Consider the following 17,932-nt stretch of genomic DNA (forward strand, 5'->3'; position numbering starts at 1 on the left):
AGTGAATCACACCTCTGGGTATTCATGCCCTTGTGAAGACCCTTTCTTTTTAAACTGGATTGGACCTGTAGCTTACTTTAACAAACAGAATGCAACAGAATTAAAACTGTTCCAGGTCTGGGTGTAAGCCCTAAGAAGGCCAGGTAGCTTTTGCTTTTGTATTTTTGAGACACCCGAACCATCATGTAAGAGATCTGGCTACCTTCCTGTAGAGACCATTTGGAAAAGAGAGAGGCGTTGAGATTACATGGAAAGAGAAACCTAGCTAGCCTAGTATTCTAGATGAGGCCGTTTTCTATGTGCCAGCTGAAAGCATTCATGTGAGTAACCATCAGCAAGATGAGCAGAAGTCCTGCCTAGCTGAGCCCAGTCCAGACTGCAGAATTATGAGCAAATAAAATGATTGTTTTCTTGAGGCAGGAAATTTTGGGGTGGTTTGTTACACAACAATAGAAAAGCAAAAGAAGCACTTATTCTTGAAAATAAATATTTTACTAAAAGATGTTTACTTTTCTTGTCCTCTTTTGATGGTTTTGGTTTTTCTGTGGCTTGTAAATATGAGGCATTGTTGAAGAGAGATAATATTTGTGAGTAACTCTTTTCCTTTCCAGAAATGGACTTTATTCAACCATAAATAACTTCATGGGTTTAGCTGATAATTGAGTGAATCTGAGGTAAACCACTTCTTCTGTACTTTATCTCTTCAGAGAAATCTCAAGAGATAGGGTTGCTTCCTAGGTTCAGGTCTCTGATTCTTCTTTTCTGTTAAATTTCCCACTCCCAGCCTTTTGTGGTTCCTTTTATCCCTGTCACTGTTGAATTGGATTTGGCATAGTTCAGCCAAGTAAGACAAGTTCAAGTTCCTCACTTGAACTTGTTTCTGTTGTCTAAAAAAGAGACTTCAGAAGTCTTTTGGTGTTGAGAGTGGATCTTTACTTTTGGTCATTGACATATTAGTTAGCAGGAAATTAGTACAGTGAAACATTGCTCATGCAGTTTATTTTTCCCTGACAGATCAGTTTCTCTCTTATTCAACTTTAAATATTGCAGTATGGTTTTTTTTTTTTCGTGTTTCTAGTAGAGATAAGAATCAGTGATCCAAAAATTTATAAGTATAAAATTTTAAACATTTTTTTTGTTGTTAAAATGCTTTGTTTGGTCTTAAAAACTATAAGAAGACAGATATAATATTCCAGAGCTTGATGGGCTTCCAGATTGGTGGAGTGAGGGCCTCAATATATTTGCTCTCCCTCTAAAACAACAAAAACATGAGCAAAACAATTATAATCAAACATTTCAAAATTCTGGCAATTAACTAAAGCCAGAGAATTAACTGAAAATCGACTGCCTATGAGAAAACTACTGAACCTTGAGAAGACAGTGGGTCTGTGACATTTTAACTTGAGGCTATTTACATCTTTCCTTCTTCCCCAGCTTTGTGGTATAGCAAAAGCTGGCAGCCTTAAAGACAATGAAAGGATATGACCACTTTTGGAGACCCATTAGAAGCACCAGCTCTAGAGCACAGTTGATATTTTGTCCACACTTGCAGCTCCCTGGGAAAACTCTCTTCTCAGAAAGTGTTGGCCATTTGATTTGACTCAGAGCTCAGCTCTGTTGGGGGAAGAAAAAGCCTACCTCCAGGGTTTTGCTGAAACAATAGCAACTATTGGCAACATCTCCACTGCTTAAGGCTGTGATTTCAGCTGGGGCAAAAAAGAGCCTGGCCAGGATTTTAAAAGGAAATTCTGGAGAATTAGCCAACCATTGGGGATTTTGAAAAGCTCCAGCATATTCCTGAATATCTAAAAGGTTCCACAATGTAAAAGGCTGCGCACATGCCCAGGAAAGACCTGGGAAAGGAGATTACTTTTGGCTGATTTTGAGGTTCTGTGTAAGTAGGAAGTGAAAGCTAAGGCTGTCTTATAAACTGCCTGAAGTTCAAAGGTGAGACTTCTTATAAAGATATATTTGGCAAAGGGTGGAAGACAAACAGGCAAGTATTTGAGGAGATCCTTTGAGCAATCATTGGTTGACCACTAAATTATACTGACCCAGTGTGATTCCTAGGAAGCCAGGCTTAAAAATAAAAAGAACTTAAAAAATTTGACAGAGAACTCAGTCGCCACACGTTATAGGGAAAAAAGAATCTATAGAATTAGTTCATGAAACTGCTAAACAAATAAGCAACATCAATAAAAATAACAAAATCAGTGATAAAAATCTTGGTGGGGCAATATGGAAGATTCTGAAAGAAGAGTTGTTAAAATATATTAATTAAAATGTTTAGTTTTCAACAAAATATTAAGAGAGATGCAGGAAACAGGGAAGTATTCCAGGTACACAAGAGAAAAACCCACAAAAAAGCCAGCCAACAGAAAGATGTCCTGGTGGGAGCCAAGATTTGGACTTAATAGAGAAAGATTATGTCAGCTTTTATAAATATGTTCAAAGAATTAAATGAAACCATGTCTAAAGAATTAAAGGAAAGTATACAAATGATGTCTTACCAAGGAGAATATGAATTAGCATAGAAATTATTTAAAAGCCATATAGATATTCTGTAATTTAAAAGTATGATGAACTGAAATGAAAAATTTTCTAGACGGGCTTAGCAACTATGAGTTGGCAGATGAAATAATTAATAAACTTGAAGATAATTCAATAGAGATTATTCAGTGTGAGGAGTAGTAAGAAAAGAAAGAAAATGAACAAAGCTTTAAGAAACCTATGGGTTTTCATCTACTGTATCAACATATGCGTAATGGGAGTCTTAGAAGGAGAAGAGTGAAAGAAAGAGGCAGAAAGAATATTTAAAGAAACAATGGGAGAAATGTTACCAAACTTGCTGAAAAGTATTAATTTACACATTAAAGAAACTTACTGTACTTTAAGTAGAATAAACTCAAAGCAGTCTACATTTAGACACATCATAATCAAATTTACAAAAGTGAAAGACAATGATAAATTTTGAAAACAACAAGAGAAAAATAACTTGCCATGTAAAAGGGATCCCCAATAAGATTAATAGCTGACTTCTTATCAGAAACCATGGAGCCTAGAAGACATTTTCAAAGTGTTGAAAGAAAAAGATTGTCAATCAGGAATTCTGTATCTAGCTAAACTTCAAAGATGAAGGAGAAATTAAGACATTTATAAATAAAAACTGAATTTATCACTAGTAAACCTTCCCTACAAGAAATATTAAGGGATGTCCTTTAACTTGAAACAAAGGACATTAGACAGTAAACTCTAATCTACATGAAGAAATAAAGAGCAAAAGTAAAGGCGACTACATAGGTATTATGAAAGACATATGTATAAAAATACATATAAATGAACTTTTTTTGGTAACTTTATTTCTCCTATTTTAAAACATATAAAGCAATATTAAAAAATAATATATAAATATGTATGTATAAAGCAATAATAAAACTTTGTTGATGGGCTTATAACATGTAAAGATGTAGTTTTGTTTGACAACAATAATAAAAAGGAAGAAAATGGAGGTATATTGAAGGTTTTTATATGTTGTTGAAATTAATCAAAATTCAAATGTTTCAGATTAAAATGCTAATTGTAAGTTCCAGGGCAACTGCTGTGGAAATAATGCAAAAAAATATAGCGAAATAACCAAGAAAATGAAAAAGATACATTAGAAAATATTTAACACAAAGGAAGGCAGGAGTTGAGAAACAGCAGATATTACAGAGCTCAAATATTCTCATAGAATAGAAGTTATAATGTGTAGTTTTCACATTAGATAATGTATTTACATAATCTAAGGAAATGTTACCAATAGAGCATACTGGTTTATTGGTCCTCTTAGGGGCATAATTTTATGGTACTATCGGACACATCAATAGATTTTTAAAATATGGTATAAGAAAAATGCACCAAAGTGAAGTCAGTGTGAAAAGATTCCATTACCCCCAGTCCTTAAATTGAGGCTTTGTTTCCATGAAGATGAAACAGCAATACATGGAAGTGAGAGATACCCTTGATTTTGTTTCTGAAAGTTTGGGTATGGAAAATTTAGTTCTTTCCCTTCCTCTAAATGTAGGGAGGGGGAGGGGAAGAGAGGGGGAAAGATGAACAAAGGACTTTGAAAAATAGAGGAGATCCTGGGAAAAAGGCATCTGAAGATAAATGTACATAAGAAAGGGCTGTTAAAAAGAGAAATGTTCTGGGCAGAACATTTCAAAAGTCTTGAAAAGTATTTCTGTCTGCGTTTTTCATATATTGTTGGTCCTTTTCTCCATAGGTGCCCAGTTCAGTGGAGATGTGATCTCATAACAGAGATTGTTCAATGTAGTTTAAAGCTGTCACATTTATAATATATTACATATGCCTTCAAAAAATGAAACCCATGTTTAGCTTTATGGTGTGAAGAAAGTTTAATTATATCAAACAATATATGTAATTTCCTTATTATAGAAAAGTGATTTAAATAAATTTTCTTACAACTGATTTAAACTATCATTTAAAAATGAAATTCTCAATCTGTTTCAGTCCCAGCACAGTTGAAGAATATAGTATATTCGCATCAGTAATGATGGCTCACTCAACTGGGAGCATCTCTCTGGGTGAGAATAAGTAATATTTAAAAAGACCTCCAAGTAATTTGATATGGAATACTTCCTTTTCATTTTAAGTTACAAATTTAAATAATAGATTCCTAGAATCTTATGGAAACTACTGTTATTAAGAGATTACAATGATTAAAATTGAATCTACTCATGTGAGACTATTTTTTCTTCAGTTATATTAAACCTTTCTAATACTTCTATTACCTTACCTGAGTTTTCAAGATATTTTTATTTCTAGGGTTTTTTTTTTAACCATATTAACCATTTTTTAAGTGTGCAGTACAATACAATTAAGTGTACAACAGATCTCTAGAACTTTTTCTTCTTGCAGAACTGAAACCCTATATCCATTGAAGAATAACTCCCTTTTCCTCTCCTTTCAGCCTCTGGTAACCAGCACTCTACTTTCTAAGCATTTGACTACTTTAGATATTTTATGTAAGTGGAATCATGAAGTATTTGTATTTTTGCGACTATCTTATTTTACATAGCATAATGTCCTCAAGGTTTATCCCTGTTGTAGGATATGACAGGATTTCCTTTTTTTTTTTTTAAAGGGCGAATAATGTTTCATTGTATGTGTATATCACATTTTCTTTATCTATTCATCCACTGATGGGCATAAAGGTTGCTTCCACCTGTTGGCTATTGTGAATAATGCTGCAGAGATCATAGGTGTACAGTTATCTTTTTGAGGTCTTGTTTTTAATTCTTCTGGATATATAACTGGAAGTGGTATTGTTGAATCACATGGTAATTCTATTGTACTTTTTTGAGGAACCTCCATACTGTTTTTCATAACAGCTACACCATTTTACATTGCTACCAACAGTACACAAGGGTACTAATTTCTCTAGATCCTCACTGACACTCGTTACTTTTTGCTTTTTAAAAAACTTAAAAAAAAAAATTATAGCGGCCATCCTAATCATTCTTAAGTTCTTAACTTACTGTAACATGTTAGGTCTTTATTTCATTTGCTTCTTTTTCACTTTCTAAAGAAACAAATAGTTATTTTAGGATGTTTCCTACAGTTATTACAGAGCTTCACACTGTTTCCTTACCTCAGACACTAGAATGACAGTTGGATCCAGTATTCTAAACATATAAATTGAGTATTTAAAACTGGACATTTGAACTCCTTCATAATTTAACAGAGATGATCCTCTTCTGGAATTCATATGATACTACACGAATGCATCACTATCTTATAAGGCAGAGATATGGTGCTTTTTTGTTTCTACTTCTAGTTTCTAAAATGATAAACTTGTCTTAATGGCATGACCATAATGGTGATTACTATCACTGAGCTGGCTTGGCTGCTCTTGTTTCCAAGCAGTCCATAAATGCCACATCTTTGAATGTATTATTTCAGCGTATATCTAATGTGCTTCTTCAACTCTCTAAACACGGTTGTCTCCATTTCATTTACCCTGCGGCATCTGCTTGTGAATCTGTCATCCATCCATTCTCCATAGATTTCTTGCCTAAGTAGAGTTGTGTTGCCAAAGGCTTTGCTTCAGTGCTCATAGACTAGCCACTTTCTAGTATCCTATATTTGATTATCCTGTCTAGCCATTTAATAGTGAGTACAGCTTATGGATGATGTTTATGATTATGTTCAAGACAACAGATATAATGCTTGCAATCCATTTAGGTCTTACAGGTATATACATTTGGGCACTTTCTGTTTTGCAGACAGAGTTTAGATTTGTTAGGACCCCAATGTTTCCAACCTCTCTGACTCTTCCAAAGATTGTACTGTAATATTGTAAGGTTTGGGGAAAAAATATGTAAACACACATATTAAATTTGGGGGAAGATCTGTATTCAGGTTTTGACTCTGCAACTTGTTGGCTGGCTTACATTTAGATGTTTCTTTTCCTCTCTGAAGATAGTGATACTTAACTTTTTATTTTTAAATCTTCATCGGTATTGTAAGTTTGTCTTTTTAGGAAGCCTGTTAACCAAGGAGATTATCACTTTAGAATTTTCTTTTTACTAATAGTGAGAGTGAAGGGATTTCAACTCTAGTGGTACTTTTATGAACGATATTTGACAGGAGATCTTTTCTGATGAATTTGTTCTTATAGATTGTCGATTAATTGAAAAAGTCAAAACAGTAGGTCATAAAGAATTATGCGAACATCCCACTAATATTTTCTTTTAAAACCTGTAAATGGGCTGATTAGAACCAAGGCCTTTCCTTGTAGTATAGGTTTGCTAATTGGGACTCCAGGTCTTTCATAAATCTATATTCATAACAAATCATTTCCAATTTATGCTTTTCTTTAATGGAGGTTAAAAATTTAGACAATTGAGAGTAGTGGCTTTCAAGGTATATGGTTCTCAGACATCAGCATCACCTGGGAATTTTTTAGTATGCAAAATCTTTGATTTCACCCATACCTACAGAATCAGAAACTGAGGAGGTGGGGCTTAGCAATTTGTTTTCACAGGGCCTCCATGCTAAAGTTTGAGAACTAGTATTCTGTATTTTATGATTTTTCCCAGTTTCTCTATTTCTCTTACCTTTGCCTAATGCAACAGCAATGTCTTTTAGTAATTTGCCTTTATCAAGTTTTTTCAAAACTTTTGACTTAGTTTTAAAGATACAATACCTTTTATTTTTGCTTTTATGGTTTACATAATATTAATTAAATTGGCTAATTACAGTAACAGTAAAACTCCCCTAATGAGGTTTTGGAACAAATACTGTTGATTTGGGGAGAACATACAATTCAGCATTTGGGAGTAAAACTGTGAGGGGCACACTGTAGAGTAATCTACAGGCTATGAGTTTTCAGCATGCCTTGGGCATCTCTGTAGGTATGGTTGCAGAGGAAATGGAAAGTGTGGGTTCATATAGCAAATTGGATAAGTGAAAGGTGGTTAAGAGGGCTTCTTGAATATATTTTTCTATATAAGCTTATAAATTTCTCTGATCCATTTCTTTATAGCCCTTAATTCCATATGCATGGTTTAGACTTTTGTTGGTCTGTAAGTCGTCTTGGATCGATCCTGGAGGTTGAAATTTATTTGTAATAACTCCCAGATCTCTTAGGTCAATATTATAGAGAAAGCAGAGAACTCATCCAGTAGTTCATATGGAAGTTGTGTGTCTATTTTTGTTGACACCAAACAGGAAAGTACGTAGAAGCTATTACTTGATCTAGAAAACAGATGGAAATGTTCTTCCCAAGTCTGACATTATAGCTTTTGCTCTAATTTATAGTACATGCTTTGATTTTGGGGAAACCAATCATATGTGGGAATAATTTAGTTCAGCACATCCCGATGACCATTCCTATCAAAGTGTAGGTGAAATATTTGCTCACCTTTGAGATGCTTAAGGGATTACATAAGTTGATCTGAAATCTGGCCTACTGAGTTGAAAACATTGCTGTTTGACAGCATTCTGGATGGAGTTTTGATTGAGCTACTTTTTAAAATTATGTTTTAATTATTTGTATATTTTTAACTACATTGTTAATTTCACAAAGGTAATGGGCCTAAATAGCCTGTCTAAATCACTCTGGATTGTCTTGTTACTGCAATAGTTGGGTCATAGTGCTCCTGTCAAACATTAATAGAAAACTACCTAATGTAAAGAAAATAATTATTGCAAAACAACATAAGGATATTATAACAGTTGTCCAGTAAAATAGCAGTCCTAGTTCTACTGAAGTTGTTCAGATTTGGATTTGATATTGCTTAGTATTTATTCTTCAGTGACACAGCAACCCAGTCATTCTGCCAACAAATAGCTGCTGTAATAGCTGCTAAAAAAGAAAAAAAAAAAGTGAATGTTGCTTAACGTGTAAGATAGACTGCAGTTTTTGTTAGAGGTAGGCTCTAAATCCACGTATTTGATATGCATTGCATAAATCGTGAGTCTATTTAAATTCCACTTTGCTGTCTGGAGAAGTTTTTATAAAAGTAATGAAAATTTTAGTTTTGTGCAAAACTAAGGAAAAATGACACAAATTACACAGAAAATAATAATTATTGAATAAGTTTTGAATGGTAACTATAAGCTAGTACTGTATTTGTATTATATCATTTTATCATTATATTATCTTTTTAGAGTGTTATTATCTATGTTTTATTGAAGGGAAAAATAGATTTAAAAAGCTGCTGACTTGCCCAAGATCATATAACTAGTAGGTGGTAAAGCAGAGATTTGAACAGTGGTCTGTTTAACACTAAAGCCCAAGCTTTTAAATACTTCTTTATACCTTAATATCCGGTGCTTTAATATTCCTGGCCCACTTTCAGAAACTTCTCTTTTCCTGTCAATTCCAGAGATAACATTCAATAACTTGACAACAGTGACCTTTCTAAACAAATATAGAGTGTTACAGAACCAGATGGCCACAGATTATATTTTCTTTTTCTGGCTCAAAATAAATTCCCTGCTCTAAGACTGATAAAGTCCAAAAAAGACCCTTCTGTGTCCCAGGACTTCATCAGGCCACGTGGCCAGCCAGTGCCCTTTATCATGAGCCAGTCATGAGTACAGAGCCTTATGTCTTCATACTATAATTTAGATTAGGGCCTAATGAAAGGGCAAGAAGCTGTTTTACTAAATGAGATTATATTCTGGCCTTCAGTAATAGCAGTGCATTTTGGTAGAAAGATCCTGAGGATTTAAAGATAGAAAGGCAGTACTACTATCTGTCCTGTTAAGTGGACGTAAGCAAGAAGGCTGATTTATAATTTAACAGACTGTCAAATTAGGCACCTTTTTTTCCTTTTGGGATTTAAGGTAGAATTTTTCGAATAATTAGAAACCTATTCTTGATCATTCAAAATCTGGGTGGGAATCCTTTTGACAGTCTTATTTAAATATCTTTAGAAAATAAATTCTATATTAGAGACATGTTACTATATCACATATAAACATAAATATAATGCTTTTGTGAGCTCAATTACACTTCACAAAGCTCAGATTTAGAGAGACCAGGTTACACAGGGTAGGCATAGAAATGTTTCAAAGATATATTGAAGCCAACTTGTAATGACAGTAAATTATAATAATAAAAGAAGTACTGGACTTGGAATCCGGAGATCTGTGTTTGAGACTTGGTTTTGCCATTACTCTGTAAGGATCCTTGAGCAAGTGATGTAAATTCTCGAAGTCTAAGTTTTTTCATTTGTAAAATGAGGCCAGAATAATATTACCTGCCTTCTTTCATTGCAGAGTTGTTCTGAAGGCCAAATGAGGGGGCGTATGAAAAAGTTATGGTGATGTACAAATGAATGCTGTTACTATGGTGGCATCGACTAATGTAATGGGAGTGTTCTAAATTGTGAATAGGACAGACATGGATTTAGAATTGCTCTCTTGTTTAGTAGTTTGGTGATTTGGGCAAGTCACTACAATCTCTTTGAGCCTTAGTTCTCTTACCTAATACCTCTCACAGAGTTGTGAGAATTACATTAATGTAGATACTTTAAAAAGTTTTTATAAAATAGGGATCGAGTAGGAATTATAATATTATCTTGAACAAATTTCAGAAAGTTAGAAAAGAAATATCTAGAGGCTTCTTAGGTGTTCTCGAATTTCTGAGCAAGATAAATAACACCAGGAATATTAGAATGTTAGTACTAGAAGGACCCTTGAAGGTCATTTATCATACTCTCCTCATTTTAAGACAAAAGGATTGCTTCCTAATCCTATTTTTCTCATTTCTGCCATGTTTACTTGCATATAGGATAATACTGTCACCAGCATCATCAATTATAAAGGATGGCAACCATCTCTCAATCTCGATAGATACAGAATCTAAAAATGTAAAGCCAAAGAGCTGTGCTTGGAGGTAGTATTATGTTGTGAAAAGAACCTGAGCTTTGTTGTCAAGTTGATATGGAATCTTCATCCTGTCAATTACTAGTTTGTGGACAGTGGGAAATCTGGTGTGGTGTAGCTACTTAACTATGAATCTGGTGTGGTGTAGCTACTTAACTATGCAATTTCTATACACCATGTCTATATCTGTACCTTAACTATTTTAACATGTGATTCTTTGGCCATGAGAGGAAATTGCTTTTTATGCTATTTATTTTACTGGTCCTTTACCTTTTCTCCCTTGTCTCCAACAAATACAAAAGTGATTGCTCAAAATTTCATGGAGGAGTTGTGGCAAATCAGAATTTTGGAGTTGTGGGTCAGCTGTAGCTAGAAAAGGCTTCCCTTTAAGTCTCCTTTAGGGACTTAAACATGGAGCTATAATTTTTAAAATGATAGTTCTGTTATTTCATATTTTTTCTCATATTATTGATTTAATGTTTCAATTTTTTCATGTTTTAATTATACGAGGAGTTACTTGTGTTTAAAAAATTTATTAGAAAGCTAAATGGGCAGTAATTTTGTAAAATTTAAAAATGTTGAATGTATTCCTGTGAGAAGAGCTTTTCTAAAGAAAATAAAAGGAAAATATAAACACAGTAAGAGCAAATGCAGAGAATATTTAAGTTTGACAAGAAAAATGACCTTTTTTAAGAACAAAATGTTAAGAAATCCCATAGTTTATATATTGATTAATTTGTTTTTCTCTAATTTATTAAGACTATTCTTTTCATTCTTATTTGATAGTCTAGAAATATACAAGTTCATCCTAAAATTTTTAAAAAGAAAATTTAAAACCAATTAGTTATTCAGTTCTAGATTCTAATGGGACTAGATTGGAAAATTTGAAGATTGGTGGGTAAAAGAGAATAATATACAAGCATAGATACTTTTGATTCAGTGTGAATTTTCATGTCATTTATCAGCATTTCAACTTTGGGACATGTTTTTCTTTCTCTCTTTTTGTTAAACAAATGTATAGAATTTATCCTTTGTTCATCTATAACATAATTTCACTAAAACAATAGTCTGTGGGCTTTCAGTGGAATTTTTTTAATATGAATTTTTGTGGAGAAGCTTTATAACTGTCTAAATTTTGGCTACACTAGTTAGAGGATGGATATTATAAAAATTGACAGTTGTTTTCTGGAAATATTAAAATGATTTGGTTATGAGAAGAGATACAAATATGTAGTTTTACATTTTCAATTTGTTTTTACATTGTCCTCAGAATGCTTAATATTTTAGAATGAAATTATTATTTTTTTTTTTTTGCAAAAAGGAAACACTCAGGCAAAAATATGAGAAATGTTTTCAGTTGTCCAAGGCTAATGTTCACTTAAATAGGTCTAGGTCTTCATGGTTGACAGCTGCAGATAATTAGCTTTTTCTTCCTTAACAAAGAAGGCAAATGGAGCTGCGAGACATTCATTGCCTTTTCTGTCATCATAATAATAATGTATGTATTTAACTTCTGCAGTTTCTTAAATTGATTTAGTGCTAAGCTGCCTACATTACATATAATAGGACTGACAAGTGAAAGCTGCAGCACATATTTGTGTGGCAAAAGGGAGCAGTGATTGACAGCAAAGTTCCTATCTACAAGAAATAGCAGTGTTGTAGAGCTCAAAAAGGGCTAGATACATAATTCTTAAAATTGTAGAGCAGATTCACGAACTGAATTTTAAAATATGATTGCCACTTGGTGTAATTGAGTGTCTGTGTTCTTGGCTCTAGGAAAAGGGCACAGATGGACAGAATCTCACCTGACTGCTGAATATGAGGAAATTCCTTTTAAGCATATTAATATTTATAATTTAAGATTGATACTTCCAAATTATAGATCAAATTATGACTTTGTATCCAGCAATTGAACACTTCCTTCAGCTGTAACTGATTCACCTTATGTGAAGAAGCCAAATAATACATGTATTAAAACACGGATTTTAAGACTGTAAATTGTGCTATTCTTCAGTAAAAATATCCATTTTCAAATATCTGTAAAACTAAAAGTATCACTTCTGGAAGGATAATCATATAAAGCTTGGTGATTTCTTTGGGTCAGAGAGTGACTAAGTGTGATCATCTTTCAAGAGTACTCAAAATATCCTGCAGTTCCTTGGTTCTTGTGACACTAGCCTAGAAACTATGGTTTAAAAGACAACTTGGTAATTGTTGTTGAATCATGCTTTATGATGAGCCCAAAATGTGGGCTTCATACTATATCATGGAAATGCTTTTTGTTTTGATGGCAACTACTTATGTGTTCTTGGAGTAGAGGGGAAACCTTATGTGTCATTGTACATTGGCAGCCTCTACTGGCTATTGCAAAGAGCAGCATTGACCTCTGTTTTTTCCATTTTGCATATGATTTTATTTGGGCTCAGCCCTCCCTTCTTTTGTCCTAACACTCTTTGTTATCCCCTTTTAAAAACTAGTTTATCTGCTATATCTTGATTTGTAGTTATTAAAGAGCTACTAGTCCAATGTTCTCATCAATAAACTAATATCATAAATGAATGGAATTCTTTAGCATCTTGGAATCCTGGGAGAAGTTATAAATATAACCCTGCCCTGAGATATAATTTACATCTAAGAGGAAAGATAGATTTCATCTTTTCGTAGATTTTAAAATACTTTCTCAGTAGTAAACCTTCTGTTAGGCATTTAGTTGTGATTGGCACATAACCCTGATCTCCTGAAAGAAAGCATTGACTCAATGATGGATTTAATTAAACAGATATTTATTAATTCTAATATATTTAGATCTACCAACTATCTTAGAGGTGTTCAGAAAGTAGGCATAACCTCTTAGTGGATTTTATGAATAGGGATACCTGTGTGGGCTGGTGATGGTCTAGACTTTTAAAAATAAACAAACTGCAAGCAAAATATCCAATGGCAGTAAACCCTGGGTTATTCTGGTTTAGGAGTAATGTGTAACACTGACGAAATACCTTTGTTGGGGGAATAATTTGACCACCATAGATGATTTCTTCCACAAAATAGATCTACTTGTTGATGTTTCTGTTTTATCAGTGGCTCTATTGGTCTCCTAGTTACCTTTGAGTCACTTGACATTTTCAAAAAAGACACCTAGTTGAATCTTTTTCTACAAATAGACAATGACTTTTATTCCTACTGTTCCACCAATTCCTGGATTATTATAGTAGAGTACTAGTAGATCTCCTTACTTCCATGTTCTTTGCCTTCTAATTTAACCCATACCACATGGCCATATGTATTTGGCTAGAACATTGCTTGGATCACATAACATTTTTTTTAAAAAATGACTTATTTTCTTGAGAAAAGGAGTTGAATGGTATAGAGAATGGAGCAAGAAAAGAGCACTGGATTATGAGTAGGAAGATCCGGTGTTTTGTTTTGTTTTGTTTTTGCCCTGTCTCTGACTGTATGACCTTAGCATAAAAATATACTTTCCTAAACCTTTGTTTCTCCATTATTTAAAATAATTTGTTGTGAAGATTGGTTGAGATAATGTATGTGAAATGGCCATGAGCTCTCTAGAACCTATTACTTTTATTGCTACACAGTAAAAACACCAAATTCCTAAGACTAGAATTCCAAAGAGCTCCATTTCTGTGCTGTGCCTGACATGTAATAGTTACTCACTAAATGTTTCTTGGGTAAATGAATCCTGTCTTTCCAACCTTGTACTTAACTTCCCTCTAATCTTCAATTTAGATGAGTAGTCTACTTTCTCCACTAAAAATATTGTTCACATAGTCACATCTATGTCAGTCTCATGCTCATTCATCTTTTTCAAACTTGTTCAGGAATAGTCAAGTCCCTCATAGCTCATTCTAGTCCACTTTTGCTTTCTTTTCTTACTGTCTTACCTTAGCAATCTTACTGTCTTTACCACTCATCACTTTATTTTGGCATATGTAGTATGTTGTATTATCAATAAAAATTTCTCTTGTGTACGCCTTCTTTTCTCAGATTTAATATAATCTCCTGGAATACAAGAATAATAGCTTTGATTGTGTAATTACCCTTTAAGGATATTTTAATGTGACTTGTAGTATCCAAATTACAATTAGCTGTTATATCTAAATTGACATATTGATGAGTAATGGTTTATATGTATTTGCCAGGAGATAAACTTTAAAAGAAAGTGTAGCAGGTTGTTGAGAAGTGGAATAATAAGATGCTGACAGACTACGGATACTTTGATTTATAGTGTAAAGACTTCAGATTGTAAAGGCTTTGGGGAAGGTTGTCCTCTGAAAATGAATGAGCTACATGTTGTTATCAGTTAGAATCTGATATTTTAATAAAAATTTTTTAAAATATAGATATCTTAATTAGTAATATATTAATATGGTTTCCTTGTGAGTATAATTGCAGTGAAAAAAGGCATAGAAATTGTAGGTATGAGAGAAACTGACTTTTCCACTTTTTTTAACATTTACATTTTTATAGATTCAAATCAAACAAATTGCAGTTATTTCTTGGTTAGGTAAGTTATCAGACATTTCCACTAATGTATGTATTCAACATATATTTGATTGCTTTTATTTTTAAATTTTTTTTAACATAGTACGAAGCAAAGAAAATTTTATTTTATTTTTATTGGCTTTGTTGAGGTGTAATTTACATACAATATAATTTACCAATTTTAAGTGTATAATCGATGAGTTTGGGCAAATGTATAAAGTCATGTACCACCATCGCAGTCATGATACAGAATATTTCCATCACCTCATAAGTTCGTTTCTGTTCTTTTGTAGTCAATTCTCTTCCCATCCGTTGGCCCCTGGCAATTACATATCTGCTTTATGTCATTATTGTCTTGCCTTTGTAGAATTTCATATAAATGGAATCATACAGTATGTAGTTTTTGTACCTGGCTTCTTTTAGATTGTGCCTGTACTTGCATCATGTAATTTGTTCTTTATTTTTGCCAAATAGTAGTTCATTGTATGGCTGTACCAAAGTTTGTTTATTCTGTTTACTAACTGATGGATGTTTGGATAATTTCTGGCTTGGGGCATTTATGAATAAAGCTGTTATGTATGTTTACTACAAGTGTTTGTATAGGCATATGTTTTTAATTCACTTTTAAGTAGGAGAGAGATTGCTGAGTCATATGATAAGGGTATGTTTAACTTTATAAGTAACCACCAAACTGTTTTCCAAAGTGGCTGTACCATTTTACATCCTCACCAATAATGTATAAGAGTTCCAGTGGCATGATATTGACATTGCTTTTCATTTTACTATACTGCCAGTGAATACATAGTAATAACTCATTGTAGTTTTAATTTGTATTTCCCTAAAATGACCAGTGATATTGAGCATCTTTTCGTAGGCTATTGATCTTTCGTAAAGTATCCAAACCACTTACCTATTTTATAAAAAATGTTTTTTTGTTGCCTTGTTGAATTCTTGTTAGATATTTACATATTCTGGATACAAATCCTTAATCAGAAATATGTTTTGCAGAATTCTATCCCACATCTGTGGGCTTGTGCTTTCATTTCTTAAGTGTATCTTTTCAAAAAACAAAACTCATTTTTATCAAGTTAATTTATCAATTTTTCCTTTTAACTTTTTGTGCAGTATTAAAAGTTTTTGTCTAACCTAATGTCATTTAAATTATCTCATGTTTTCTGGGAGTTTATATTAATTGTCTAGGTCTATGATAAGTTTTGAGTTAATTTTTATGTATTAGTTAGGTTTCATATCTTTTCATATGATATTTTTCCAGCACCATTTTTATAAAAAGGCTATAATTTTTCTATTGAATTACCTTGGCATTTTTATTGAAAATCAATCAGTCATATAAATGCGGATATATTTCCATTCCAATTTTTTTTATTACTATCTTTACATTAATACCCTACTTTCGTGTTTACTATAGCTATAGTTTTAAAATTAGGTTGTACATAATTCCTGCCACTTTGTATCGTGTTTCAAAATTTTTGTGGTTATTTCAGGTCCTTTGCGGTTGCATATAAATTTTAGAATTAGCTTGTTGTATTCCATAAAAAAATCTTCCTGGGATTTGGATTGGAATTGCATCAACTCTAGATTTCAGGAAAATTAGTATCTTAACACTGAGTGTTATGATCCATGAATATGATATATCTCTATTTAGGTCTTTGATTTCTCTTACCAGTGTTTTCTAGTTTTCAGAAAAATATATTCTTGCATATATTTTTAAAGTTTATCTTTAAGTGTATCATCTATTTGATACTATTATAAATGAAAGTACATACGATTATAAATTTCCATACTAGCATTGCTAATATTGAAATACGATATGGCTGATTTTGAAATACATTTTTATATATATTGACTTTATAACTTTGTAATGTTACTACATATATTTATTATTCCTCATAGCTTTTAAAAAAAATTCTTCAGGATTTTCTGCAGTCATGTTTGCATGATTTAAGATTGATACTTCCAAATTATAGATCAAATTATGACTTTGTACCCAGTAAAAAGAGTTTTATTTCCTCTTTTCCAATTATTCTGCCTTTTATTAGTCTTTCTTGCCTTATCTCATTAATTAGGACCTGTAGTGTTGAATAGAAATGGTGAGGGGAGGATATCCTTGTCCTCTTCCTGATCTTAGAAAGAAAACATTCCAAATTTCACCATTAAGCATGCTGTTAGCTATAGGTTCTTTGTGGATGACTTTTATCAAGATGAGGAAGTTCCCTTCTATTTAAAGTTTACTGAGAGTTTTCATTTATGAGTGAATGTTAAATTACGATGTTATGCTTTTTCTCTTTTAATCTGTTACCCCAACTGATTTCTAATGATAAAGCATCTTTGAATTCTGGGATAAATCCCATTTTTTCATGATTTATTACACTGTATGTTACTGTATTTGATTTGTTAGGATTTTGTTACAGATATTTTTGTGTCTGTTTTCTTGAGGAATATTGGTAGTGGTTAATTTTTCTTGTTTTTGTCATTTTTTCTTTTCTAAATCAGGTATTAATGTTGGCATCATAAAATGAGTTGGAGAATGTTCCCCTTTTATTTTTGGGAAGAGTAAACACCAACTGATTTATGACTTGGGAAATACAGAAGTTTACTTGTGTTACTGTAACAACTCATTTCTTATCACTGAAATAAGAAATATTTTAATATACTATAAAGGGTATGTTCTTCCTTTCATTTATTCTCCAAATGGTTATTTATACATAAAAACAAAAAAGCAAAATAGCTTATGCTAGTATGTTTTCACAAGTGTTTATAAAACTTGATATGCAAATTAAAAATTTAATAACTTTGGGTGTGAATTTAATATCAGTTAACTAAAATATATGATAGCATGTTTCATAGAGGTGTTAGTATTTGTATATTCTTTTGTTCAGTGAAACATTTTATAAAGTCCCTTGTACAGTCTCATTAAGTCATACTTTATACTTCTTAGACTTGTCAGTGGTAATTTACATACAGGGAATTAAAAAAAAAAAACTGTACCTCTTCCTAACTAGAACCTATCCCT

At 32.5% G+C, this 17,932-nt stretch overlaps 1 protein-coding gene across 7 annotated transcripts in view; it reads left to right on the plus strand.

The window, feature by feature from the left end:
* Positions 1-17,932, plus strand: part of RFX3 (regulatory factor X3) — a 252,018-nt gene that overhangs the window by 37,598 nt on the left and 196,488 nt on the right. The window contains exon 1 of one of the 7 annotated variants that reach the window (XM_039885763.1): positions 4,568-4,586. The exons of the other annotated variants lie outside the window; for them this stretch is intronic. The gene's annotated coding sequence lies outside the window, so the exon portion shown is untranslated. Of the gene's footprint in view, positions 1-4,567; positions 4,587-17,932 lie in introns of those variants that run through there. 7 annotated transcript variants of the gene reach the window in all.

Source organism: Pteropus medius, unplaced genomic scaffold (assembly GCF_902729225.1).
Source record: "Pteropus medius unplaced genomic scaffold, Ma_sr-lr_union100, whole genome shotgun sequence".
NCBI lineage: Eukaryota > Metazoa > Chordata > Mammalia > Chiroptera > Pteropodidae > Pteropus > Pteropus medius.